The sequence below is a fragment of the Capricornis sumatraensis genome, chromosome X (assembly GCF_032405125.1).
Source record: "Capricornis sumatraensis isolate serow.1 chromosome X, serow.2, whole genome shotgun sequence".
In the NCBI taxonomy this organism is placed as follows: Eukaryota; Metazoa; Chordata; class Mammalia; order Artiodactyla; family Bovidae; genus Capricornis; species Capricornis sumatraensis.
This window is the reverse complement of record NC_091092.1, coordinates 103,359,130-103,369,137: the sequence shown is the minus strand read 5'-3', so window position 1 is coordinate 103,369,137 and position 10,008 is coordinate 103,359,130. Positions and strand designations below refer to the sequence as shown.

General features: G+C 45.6%; 1 pseudogene; it reads right to left on the bottom strand.

The window, feature by feature from the left end:
• Nucleotides 1-1,672: 1,672 nt before the first annotated feature.
• LOC138072003 (large ribosomal subunit protein P1-like) lies at nucleotides 1,673-2,017 on the bottom strand (annotated as a pseudogene).
• Between the last annotated feature and the right edge of the window lie 7,991 nt (nucleotides 2,018-10,008).

Sequence of the window (10,008 nt, the reverse complement as noted above, 5' to 3'; positions counted from 1 at the left end):
TTGAGTTGCTTCCATGTCTTAGCTATTGTGAATAGTGCTGGTATGAACATGGGGGTACATGTATCTTTCCAAATTATGGTTATCTCTGGATATATGTCCAGGAGTGGGATTGCAGGATCATATGGTAGTTCTATTTTTAGTTTTTAAAGGAGCCCCCATATCGTTCTCCATAGTAGCTATACCAATTTACATTCCCACCAACAGCATAGGAGGGTTCCCTTTTCTTCGAAGATGGCCATTCTGACCCGTGTGAAGTAATACCTCATTGCGGTTTTGATTTGCACTTCTCTAATAGTTAGCAATGTTGAGCATCTTTTCATGTGCTTTTTGGCCATCTGGGCAGAACTTTCTGTGTTGACCAGACAAGTGATGTGATGAGCAAGTGAGCAAGGAAGTGATTGATGCTCAAAACCACAATGAGGTTTCACTTCAAGATGGCTGCCACTTGGCTTTCTCTCTCTCTTGGCACACACACTTGAGCCTTTGGGGTCCTGAGCCATCATGTAAGACATCTGGTTACCCTGAAGCCACCATGCTGGAATGATCATGTAGACATCTTTCCATGTGGAAAGCGCATACAGAAATGGAGAGCAAGGAAGATACCCAGTATGCCCAGCTGTGCCAACTCCCAGCTGTTTAAGTCTTCCTACTCCAAGTGTCAGAAGCCTTCAAGATGACACCACCTCCAGCCACCATCTGACAGCAATGGTGTGAGAGATTCCCCAAGTCAGGACACTACTCAGCCGAGCTGCTTCCAAATTTCTGATGCAAGGAAAGCCTAAGAGATAATCAAAGCTAATGATTTGAAACCACTAAGTTTGATGGCAATTGTAGTGTAGAATCAATAACAGCTACAGCCCTTTTGAGAGAGCCTGCCACTTCCTCCGGAGAAGGCAATGGCACCCCACTCCAGGACTCTTGCCTGGAAAATCCCATGGGCAGAGGAGCCTGGTAGGCTGCAGTCCATGGGGTCGCGAAGAGTAGGACACGACTGAGCGACTTCCCTTTCACTTCTCACTTTCATGCATTGGAGAAGGAAATGGCAACCCACTCCAGTGTTCTTGCCTGGAGAATCCCAGGGACGGGGGAGCCTGGTGGGCTGCCGTCTCTGGGGTCGCACAGAGTCGGACACGACTGAAGTGAGTTAGCAGCAGTAGCAGCAGCCACTTCCTCAGTCTGGGAGGGGAAGCCCTAGGAATCCATTGGTTCCACACGCACCCACACATACCACCAGGGACAGGACCCCTGGAGGCTTTCTGACCCTGGCGAGGCTTCTGTTTCTCTTCCGGAAATTTATAACACGAATACCCCCATGGAGCCTCCTAGCTTGAGAACACTAGGAACTTCGGCTTCAGTCTGTACATTGTGCTCCAACCTGTGGAAGACAGAAAAAAGAATCAAACACTCAGGGAAAAGCAGGAAAGAGAGAGACCCCATAGCCTCAAATCAGGACCCTCCTTTCCTATATTTGTCTTGTTCCTGATGCTCTTCCTTCGTTCTTCCTTGAGACACACTTATAACCATCATTACCATCACCTTTATTATTATGACTAAGGGTGACTGACCACTCACATGTCAAGCAGTGTTCTAGGTGCTCTATGTGTGATCACTTCATTTTTTATTTATCTTTAAAGAGCTCAGCTTTTTATTTTAAACCTGTTACTAAAGCAGTTTAGTCAAAAAGACCAAAGCCCATGTCATCATCAGACTCTTCAGATTCTTCTTTTTTTGCTTCTACTTTCTTCTCTTTAGCTGGGGCAGCAGTGGTGGAGGGGACAGGACCTCCTGCGGGTTCAGCACCAGCTGCTGGGACAAGTCCACCAGCCCCCATGTTGCAGACGAGGCTCCCATCGTTGACATTGGCCAAAACCTCTGCAAACAAGCCTGGCCAGGAAGGTTTGACGTTTACACCAGCTGCTTTAATGAGGGCATTGTTCTTACACTCTGTGACTGTCACCTCATCATTGTGCAGGATGAGGGCTGAGTAGATGCAAGCAAGCTCTGAGAAGGAGGCCATGATGCGGGGCGAGTGCTAGGTGGGGGCTATTGGGCGCGGTGCTAGTCGCCCAGATAAAGTGAAGGTCTCACCCCAACCGGGCCTTAGCTTCCTTATGACTGCGTACTTTAGCGGCTGCTGAGGAAAGGGCTCTGCGTATTAACTTTAATCCTCGCATGATCTATGAGGTGAACATCACGATTATCCATATTTACAGATGGGGAAACTGGGCCCTAAACAGAAAAGTCACTCATCTAACGTCACACAGGCAGTCGGATAACAGGAGCGCTCTCTCTATCCAACACTGTTGTTATAGACCCTATCTTTTGGGTTTGTTTAGTCACTCACTCATGTCCGACTCTTTTGCGACCCAATGGACTGCAGCCCGCCAGGCTCCTCTGTAAATGGGGATTCTCCAGGCAAGAAAACTGGAGTGGGTTGCCCTGCCCTCCTCCCAACCAAGGGATTAAACCCGCCCTGTATTGGCAGGTGGATTCTTTACCACTAATGCACCAGTGAAAGTGAAAGTCGCTTAGTCTTATCCAACTCTTTGTGACTCCACAGACTGTATAGTCCATGGAATTCTCTAGGCCAGGATACTGGAGTGGGTTGCCTTTCCCATCTCCAGGGGATCTTCTCAACCCAGGAATCAAACCGGGGTCTCCTGCATTGCAGGCAGATTCTTTACCAACTGAGCCACAAGGGAAGCCCAATAATACTGGAGTGGGTAGCCTATCCCTTCTCCAGGGGATTTTCCCGACCCAGGAATTGAACTGGGGTCTCCTGCATTCTTTATCAACTGAGCTATCAGGGAAGCCACCAGGGATTACATATTAAACTCAGTCACTCATCCTTAGATCCTGCCAATAGAGACCCTCTGTTTTTGTTACAATCACTTGCAACTAAATTGCTTCTGATCAAGCCCGATATGTATGGAAGCATTCCAGTTTGATAAAACTTGGTACAAATAAATTTAACATGAGTCCGGAGGGAAGGTTGCAGGAGAGACACTGTGATAGCTCCAGATACAAGTACAGGTCAGAACTACAGGTCACTGGGGCTTCCGGTTCCAGGCTCAGTGGCTGGTTGAGGGAGAGAGCACTGCGGCTGCACAGGAGTGGTGTGGGGGCAGGTCCTCAGGTAAATTCAGGAGGAGAGGTTGGAAGGAAATAACTCAAAACTCCAGTTGGATTGGACTTTGGTTCATCATAATGTGTTAATGTTGGCTCATTAGTTGTGACAAATATACACCAAAGTAACATAAGAGGTTAACAACAGGGGAAACTGGGTATGCGGTATGTGGGAAATCTCTGTATGTACTGTCTTTGCTACTTTTCAGGACACCTCAAACTATTGTCAAGTTTTAAAATAAATTATCTTTGGCTGTGCTGGGTCTTTGTGGCTGCGCTCAGGCTTTCTCTAGTTGTGGCAAGTGGGGGCTACTTCTGTAGTTGCAGTGCACAGGCTTCTCATTCTGGTGGCTTCTCTTGTTGCGAAGCATGGTCTCTACAGAGCACAGGCTTTAGTAGTTGTAGCTCACAGGTTTAGTTGCCCCGCAGCATGTGGAATCTTGCTGGATCAGGGATTGGACTCGTGTCCCCTCCATTGGCAGGTGAATTCTTAACCACTGGACCACCAGGGAAATCCTGTTCTCAAATTTAAAATGTCCTCAAACAAGCAAACCAACCTTCTGTAACTGGAAGGCGGAATGGGGCCCCAAGAGACAGTCCAACAGTGAACAAAAGAGGGAGCGAAGGCCAGCCCAGGAGTCTGAACACCAGGTGAGTTAGAAACATGAGGGTGAGTCCAATCTGCCCTCCTCTCCTCAGCCCTGGGAACCCCGCCCAGCGTGCACTGGAACTCGGGACACTCAAGATGTGGGTGGGAGTGGGGTGGTGCATGCCTGAGGGCAATGACAGTGCAAAGCCAGGCTCCCATGTTCCCCTCTGGGCTATCACTAACGACCCAGAGCAGGTCAGTGCAAGGCACCCCTGCAGGCTGCTTGTGCAGGGTTCCTGGTGTCACCCTCTGAGGTTGAAGGAAGTATCTGGAGACTAGAGATTTTTCATTCATAACTCACCACATTCATAAGGAAGGGGAAGTAGCTGCCAGAGGTGATGGAAGAAGAGAGAGCACAGTTGCTTTTCCTGATGCTGGTAATTGATCAGTAATGACCAATGCACACTCCTGAGTCTAGACTCTTTCCCCTTATGGGCAGCAGGATGGATGCCCAACAGCAGGCTGGAGCTAGGTAGGAGTGAAAGTGTTAGTTGCCCAGTCGCATCCAACTCTTTGTGACCCCATGGACTGTAGTCCACCAGTCTTCTCTGTCCATGGAATTCTCCAGGCAAGAATACTGGAGTGGGTTGCCATGCCCTTCTCCAGAGGCTCTTCCCCACCGAGGGGATCTTCCCTACCCAGGGATCAAACCCAGGTCTTCCCATATGGCAGGCAGATTCTTCACCATCTGAGCCACCAGGGAAGCCCTGGAGCTAGGAGTGTGGTCTCCCAAAGGGTGGGGGCTTGAAGACTTGCTGGAAGCTTCCCATGGACGGAGGAGCCTGGTGGGCTACAGTCCACGGGTCGCAAAGAGTCGGACACGACTGAGCGACTTCACTTTCACTTTCAATAGTTGTAGGGGCCGGGGAGGGAGAGACGAGGCAGTGACTAGGTCTGGAGGAAGGATGATCAGGTAGGTTTGGGGGCCCAGCTGAGTGCCAGTCCCCAGGGTAGGGAAAGTTCCACAGCTGCAATCAGCAACCCATTATAGGAAGAGAAGGCAGGCAGTCACATGATTCTGGGATCTGGGTTTTGCCCAGTAGTTCCAAGAGAAGGCCTGAGAGGCAAGGGAACCAGGGTATGGTGAAGAGAAAGAGTGAGGGGTAATCTATGGGTCCAAAGCAGAATGAGGATGGCAGAAAAGATAGAAAGGGAATCAGTGGGGGATATAGAGGACCAGGGGCCTTATCAGGTGACCCAGCATTCCAGCCAGCTCCTGTCAGCTTCAGAAACTCTCTTGAAAACAGTTGTGGCCAAAGTATGGCCTCACCTATGTGATTATCTGGAAATTGAACTTGCTGTGATCACTTCACTAGCAGAAGATTCTCTCCAATACTTTGTGTGTGAATAGAAGGCATCATTTGTTAAGCTGTTCACCCATTCATTCATTCATATATCCAATTTTTAACTATTTATTTATTGGTTGTACTGGGTCTTCGTTGCTACATGAGGGCCTTCTATAGTTGAGGTGAGACAGGGCTGCTCTTCCTTGCTGTGCGCAGGCTTCTCATTGCAGTGGCTTCTCTTGTTGCAGAGCAGGGGCTCTAGGCACCCAGGCTTCAACATTGCAGCACACAGACTCCGTGCTTGTGGCACTCCGGAGCTTAGTTGGGCTTAGTTGCTCTGTAGCACGTGGAATCTTCCCAGACCAGGGATCGAACCCATCTCCCCTGTATTGGATTCCTACCCACTGTACCACCAGCAAGTTCTCATATATCCAATGTCGAGTGTTTCCAAAGTGCTCCGTCAACTAGATCCTGCTATGTTGGAGCTGAGCCATATGAAAAGAAGCTTTTTCCCCTTTCCCCCTTCAAATGGGATGTGAAGTCTCAGGTTATTTACACAGGGTTCAGCTCCAAGTTCATGGAGCACACTGCAAACATCCAACGCTGGATATATGAATGAACGAGTGAATGAACAAATTAAGCAATTTCTATTTATTTTAAATATGCTCATCCACTAGGTGCAATCTGAGAATACTCTTAAAATACTGTAGGTGTAATTTACATACCATAAAATGCACGAGTCTGAAGTGAACAGCTTGTGGTATTCTCATCTATGCATATCTCCCATGTAACCACTGTCCAGATCAACATACAGAACATTTCCATCACCCCAGAAAGTTCCCTTGTGCCCCTTCTCAGTCTACCTCCCTCACCCTCAGATAAGGAACATTATGGTTTCTGTCATCATAGATTCAGAGGACATGGTGCATTTTTTTGCTCCACTGGGTCTTTGTTGCTTTGTGCAGACTTTCTCTAGTTATGGAGAGTGGGGGTTACTCTTTGTTGTGGGGCACAGCCTCAGTAGTTGCAGCTCCCGGGCTCTAGAGTTGTGGCGCACAGGCTTGGTTTCTCTGTGGCATGTGAAATCTTCCCAGACCAAGGATTGAACCTGTGTCCCCTGCATTGGCAGACAGATTCTTATCCACTGCGCTACCAGGGAAGTCCCAACATGGTGCTTTTGATTAGGTTTTTCATGGCGGTGTGTGGGGGGGTGGGGGGCGGGTGGAGAGAACTAATGCAAAGCCACGGAAGTCAGTAACCAGTGGCTCAATGAGATGAAACTTGGAAATAAGATTGCACTCTGTCTCAGAGTTTAATCAGGAAAACAAATACGGCGGAAACCATGGAAGGGAGTGGGAAGTTCTCACGAATGGAGAGGGGTGGTCTGTACAGTCATCCCCCAAAGGGGGCTTATTATAGTACCCGTCAATCTGAGTACAAACTTCCAGTTTTCCCAGCAGGTGTGTTCTGTCTATGGAGGTGGGTACATAGAACCTCATGCGTTAAATATTTGCTGTGGTTGAATACTCACCAAGTTGATTTTGGGTAACTAGGATTCCTATGTCACTTGCATTTTTGGAGAGAATACGCTGACCAGGTTGTCATGAATATGCAGACTACCATGTACTTATATACGTCAAAATGGTATTTGCACCATTAAGAACCTACAACTTTATTGTTTGGGGTCAATGTCATGGGACACTGACAAAACTGGGGTTCTCAGACTGGGAAGCTGAAGCCTGGATTTTGCCCTGTAGTGAATTCCCATAGTAGATACCATCTCTTAAGATCTCTTGTTAAGACAGCCGTAAACATGCCAACCACAACTCTGGCCTTTCTTTGGAAACTTCCACCCTCACTGAAGACGTGTTTTGTAAACACAAGAATCTCCAAACATAAGCTGAAATCGAATACAAATAATTCCTACCAAGTCAAAGGGAGATACAGCTCCTCAAGATTCCAAGAAGCAAACTAGATTTTTAAAACGTTTTTTATTGTCAAATATGACACAAACATACAACATCAGTGTTCAAAATATCGATAATAATGAAGCTAACACTAGTGTAACAATATCCACCTAGGTCATCATGAAATGACCAACCTGCCCCAATCCTTCTGCATGTCCCTTTAAAATATATTTTTTTAAATTTCTTGGCCACACTGCACAGCATATGGGACCTTAGCTTCCCAATGAGGGATCAAACCCACACCCCCTGCATGGGAAGTGCAGAGTCTTAACTGCTGGATTGCCAGGAAAGTCCTGCATGTCCTTTCTAGACATATCCCCCTCTCTACCACCCTGTAGGTAACTTGTATGGCATTTTTATGGCAATCATTTCCTTGCTTTTCTTTATACTTTGACCATCTATGCTGCATCCATATAGTATACTTTCTTTTTGCCTGATTTTGAACTTTGTATAAATGGAGTCAAACTGTTCATTTCTTATTTTTATATAGTATAAATGTGATATATAATACATAATGTTAGTTATATTTATTCAGTTTCATTATGATATAGTATCCCATTGTATGAAATATATACCACAATTTATTTAATCAATATACCATAATTTATTATTAATATGTCCTGTAGTATTTATTCTAAGGAATGGAACTGCTGGGTCATAAGTCTGGTATTTCTTCAGCTTTAATAAACAAGGCAATGTTTTCAAAAACTGTTGTTCCAGTTTATACTTCCACCCCCATGTTATGAGAGTTTCAGTTGATTCACATCCTTGCCTACACTTGGCATGGTCAGACTTCTAAACTTTTGCCAGTCAAGTGGTGTGTTGGTATCTCATGGTTTCAAATTTGCATTTCCCTATTAATGCACTGCAGATGGTGATTGCAGCCATGAAATTAAAAGACGCTTACTCCTTGGAAGAAAAGTTATGACCAACCTAGATAGCATATTCAAAAGCAGAGACATTACTTTGCCAACTAAGGTCCGTCTAGTCAAGGCTATGGTTTTTCCTGTGGTCATGTATGGATGTGAGAGTTGGACTGTGAAGAATGTTGAGAGCCGAAGAATTGATGCTTTGGAACTGTGGTGTTGGAGAAGACTCTTGAGAGTCCCTTGGACTGCAAGGAGATCCAACCAGTCCATTCTGAAGGAGATCAGCCCTGGGATTTCTTTGGAAGGAATGATGCTAAAGGTGAAACTCCAGTACTTTGGCCACCTCATGCGAAGAGTTGACTCATTGGAAAAGACTGATGCTGGGAGGGATTGGGGGCAGGAGGAGAAGGGGACGACAGAGGATGAGATGGCTGGATGGCATCACTGACTCGATGGACGTGGGTCTGAGTGAACTCCGGGAGTTGGTGATGGACAGGGAGGCCTGGCGTGCTGCGATTCATGGGGTCACAAGGAGTCGGACACGACTGAGCAACTGAACTGAACTGAACTGAGCTATTAACGCAGTTGAGCATGTTTTTATATAGTGGCTGGTCTTTTGTTTTTTTTCTTCTGTAAAGTATCTATTCAAGTCAGTTGCCCATTTTTCCATCAGGTTGTCTCTATCTTACTGATTTGTAGGAGCAATTTCCACTTTCTGGATATAATTGATCTTTTCCCATTTGGGGACTTGTATTTTCACTTTATGGGTTTTAAAAATTTGCTTTATTTTTCAGAACACTTTAGATTGAGAAGAACTGAGAAGATATTACATATACCTCACACTCAGTTTTCCTTATTATCAACAGCTTACATTAGTAGGGCAATTTGTCGTTGTTAATGAACCAATAGTGATATTAATACGTTATTATTGACTAGAATCCATACTTTATTCAGATTTCCTTTTCCAAGGTGCTCTGTCAACTGGGTCCTGCTAGCTTGGAGCTGAACCGTATGAAAAGAAGCTTTTTTCCCCATTCCCTCTTCAAATGGTATGTAAAATCTCAGGTTATTTACACAGGGTTCAGCTCACACCCACTTTTCCATTCTGCATATTGTGTCTTTTGGAAAAAAAAATCCTTAATTTTCATTGAGCAGGGCTCCACAGGGCTCCCTGATGGCTGATTTACAGGGACCAGACCATCTCACCATGGTCTCTCTGGGATCACTCAGAACAGAGTTAGAGAAGCAAACTGTATTATGTGTTTCTTCAAGTCTTCTATCTGGCCCTCTCCTTTTGGAACTCAAGAAGCAGGAATTTGACATTTTTGTTTTCTGGTTCTTTTCCAAGAGTCTTCCCCTCAGGGCAGTAGATGGCTGGAGTCTGGGCGATTTGGCCTGGGAGGAGAGGTGTGCCGAGAATGGGGGAGGAGGTTTCTTTTAAGCTAACACATGGGTCATTACTTCAAATGTTATCCTGGGCACACATATCCATCTTGAAATGCTTCAGTGGAAAAAGTTAACTGCACATCACCGGTTGTTTACTGAATGCTAAAGATTGAATCAGAAGGGCTGTGTTCACAAAGCAGAACTGCTGAGGACTCAGAATGTGACCTTGAGTACATATGCCCTCCCCCAGGTTTCCATCTCTCAATCTATGATACAAGGAGGAGCCTTCCTACAGCATTTATCCTGCTGAATTTCAAGGCTATAAGCAGCAGCAATGTCCCTTTGAGACCTCAGATGAAAAGGGGTCTTAGATTTAAAGGATAAGCTATTCACCCTTGGCTCAAAAAAAGGACATTATTTCTCAAGACAGAGTATGAAAGATTGTGAGATTTTGAGGTTTCCTGGGTGGGGAGGAATAGGCAGGATTTATATTATGTTCCAGTCTATTTATAATACTTTTGGTCTACTTCAAATTAAAAGAAATAAGAATGTCCTAGAACTCTTTCAAGAACAGAAAAATTCACTCCTCTCCCCATTTTTCAGGCTGGATGAAATTGCAAGAGTTGTGCTCTACTTTTAGCTGATTATGCCCCTAAATAAAGTTTAGACAAATTTTTTTAGGACTGTTGTCTACAACCTGTTCTACAATATGTAGTAAGATGCAC